Genomic DNA, 3,058 nt, shown 5'->3' with positions numbered 1-3,058 from the left:
CATATCTAGTAAACTCTAGAGCATTCAGGAAGTGACAGAAGTCAATGACGTGTTACTAGCGTCACGTGACTTCCGCTGTCGTGACAATACATTAAAAACATGGTTAGTAAACTGTAATAAGGTTTAAGTAAATGTCAAAAGCTGACTAAGCATTAGAAACTATTAAGCCTAAAATCTGTGATAAAATCATGTTAACTACAGTTTCATTTTGGATTAAAAAATCAGAGTCATGTTATAAAAGTAACTCCCTGGTGTTGAACAAAAGGCTTTTTGTGCAGTGACTTGTGGGGAACAAAAGATAGATCTGAAGTCCTGTTTTTACGAGTCAACTGATGTTGATTAATGAATGGTGCAGCAGTTGTCTAGAATTTTCTGATAACTCATTGATAAATATGTTAGCTGATTGGTGTTAGAAGAATTCCCCTAGTCTTGCCTTCTTTTTTGTTGTTGTTAGAAGATGCCCAAATGTCAACCATTTTTAATTAAAGGGTATGTTTGTTGTAGCAGAAAGTAATAGCCAATATATGGTAAACTTCCTCTTTAAAGTAAATATGGTGGAAGGTTTTTTCATCAATTAAAATTAAACTGCAAAACATCTTCATCAAGTGCACAAAATCATAGAGAAATATAAAAATATGTTACAAAAATTTAAAAAACATAACACTAGGTTAGATATTATATGCAAAATATTAGTTTAACAAAACATTAAAAAAAAGCTAGAAGAATAAACTGGATAATTAATCGACATCGATGTAAAAATTAAAATAGTGAATTGTATATTCAGATTATTACTTTACTGTCATATATGTGAACTTGAAAATATTTTGGCTAAAAGCTTGAACCACATATATATCCTGTTGCTGTTTGAGTAAGAGACATAATGTTTCTACTTGATGGTAATTAGGTGCTGTAAAATCATTTAAACTTGTAAATCCAGAATTACTTGTAATTAGTATCAGGAAATGAGCAACGAATTAAAAATTAGCACGCTGCTACAATCGGTTCAACAACAAAACACAATTTATTCACCATAACAACGCTTAGAAATATATTCAACACACTTAATAAACATATGCCTGGCCAGGACTTCACACCAATATTAATAAGCAGTTTATCATGAATATTAATAAATCAATAATAATGAAAGTGGGCAAAAGAACCTGAAAAAAATCTAATTCCAAAAAACAACAACAATATTCAAACGATACTTTGCAATATCGAGTGTCAAACAGCAATAACTATATTTTCCGGTAACTATCGAGCGACTTTCTCTCGCAGTGAATCTTCTGGCAGGGTATTTATTCACAGAGTAGTTTACGAGAGTACAACTCATATGATCATAAATTTGCATATTCTTCTACTATGTTAATAGTATCATTACGTCACCGCTATGGAAGCTGGTGTCAGTTTTATCATACACACATATATATTTACTCAAAATACGAATGATTACGTAGAATGTGAGTTAGCGTTTTAATGAAACTAAAATTTATAGATAAACTAAACGATAAACTTGTAAACCATAATAAAAAAGTAATTTGCTATTTCACAAGCCTATTGACTTTATGGTGGTCTAATAATGCTTGGAGACAGCTTGAATGGGTAATGAATAAAAACTTTAATATAAGTTTAACATAACAGCAAATGTACAACGTTTCGACAAGGTTCTGTCATCATCAGCTATTTTTCTTCTATTACCCATTCAAGCATTATTAGTCTCAAAGTGGGTATCTCGTCATCGAATTTGAATTCATGGTGGTCTGTTTGTTTGTTTGTTTTGTGTTTAAATGAAAAATTATCTGCGCTGATTTTTAGCATTGCAATTTCTTAAGCTTACCAATGAGCTATCGGGGGCGCATGATGGTTAATTAGTTAAGTTAAATCTTTTGGGTTAAGTGTGTGTGTTTTAGGTTCGAAGGTAGTGATCTTGAAACTTCAATGAAAATCCATTTTTTTTATTTATAAGTTATGGTAAATTCATAAGGGAACTGTGTATTAATTTGTTAGAGTGGTGATGATGACCGAATATTGTATTTTGTTTTATTAAATTTTGCTCGACGTCATTTTGTTGCCTCTTTTATTTTTATAGATATAAATTATCATGCCATTTCAATAATGTGGAAGCTTGATTTTTGACCATATTAATCACAGTGTTGCCTCACCCTGGTGGCAGCGGAAATCACACGACGCTGGGAGCATGCGCGTTGAATTTTTTCCAGAAGGATCATGAATTTTCCTGGCAACTCTAGTTTGTTCGAGGCGACCTCTTTTTTAGTATATAAGCCTGGCGAGAAAAACCAGCGCGATCGGGCAGATAGATTGAAGAAATAGATAAATGAGTCAAACGAACAGTAGGCACCGTAATGAAAGTGCGGGAATCACTGCGATTTATAGCGTGTGTTATAAAGGCTGTTAAGTTTAAAGTGGCTGTGGAAATTCTGTGTATTACAAAATTGTATCGAGAAAGAATAAACTAGTTTTGATTAAGAAAGGACTTGTATCGCTGAAGTTCCACGGAAAGAATTTATACCGGAAATTATAAAACAAGCAAAAAACGTAATAAATTGGTGTCAGGAGTGGGATGGAAAAAAAAAGAAGAAGATGGAAACGAGAAGTGGCAAATCAAACTACAGCTTAGCAGATTTTATGGCAGCAATACAAGAACAGCAAAAGAAACAAGAAGAGAGATTACAGCAGTTGTTGGAGAAAAAAAGAAAAGAAACAATAGTGATTGCAGCAATGGTTGGAGGAGAAAGAAAATAAACAAGAAGAGAGATTACAGCAGTTGTTGGAGAAAAAAAGAAAAGAAACAAGAAGAACTAGAAAATAAACAAGAACGAAAAAAAAAGCAAGAAGAGAGATTACACCAGTTGTTGGAGTAATAAGAAAAGAAACAAGAAGAGAGACAACAGCAATAGCAAGAAAACCTGCAATAGTGGCAGCTCGAACAGCAAAATAAACAAGAGAAATTACAGCAGTTGTTGGAGGAAAAAGAAACGAAACAAGAAGAACGAGAAAAATAAACAAGAAGACAAACTACAGCAGTGGTAAGAAAACT

This window comes from Limulus polyphemus, unplaced genomic scaffold, assembly GCF_000517525.1.
Source record: "Limulus polyphemus unplaced genomic scaffold, Limulus_polyphemus-2.1.2 Scaffold279, whole genome shotgun sequence".
In the NCBI taxonomy this organism is placed as follows: domain Eukaryota; kingdom Metazoa; phylum Arthropoda; class Merostomata; order Xiphosura; family Limulidae; genus Limulus; species Limulus polyphemus.
This window is presented reverse-complemented; position numbering follows the sequence as displayed.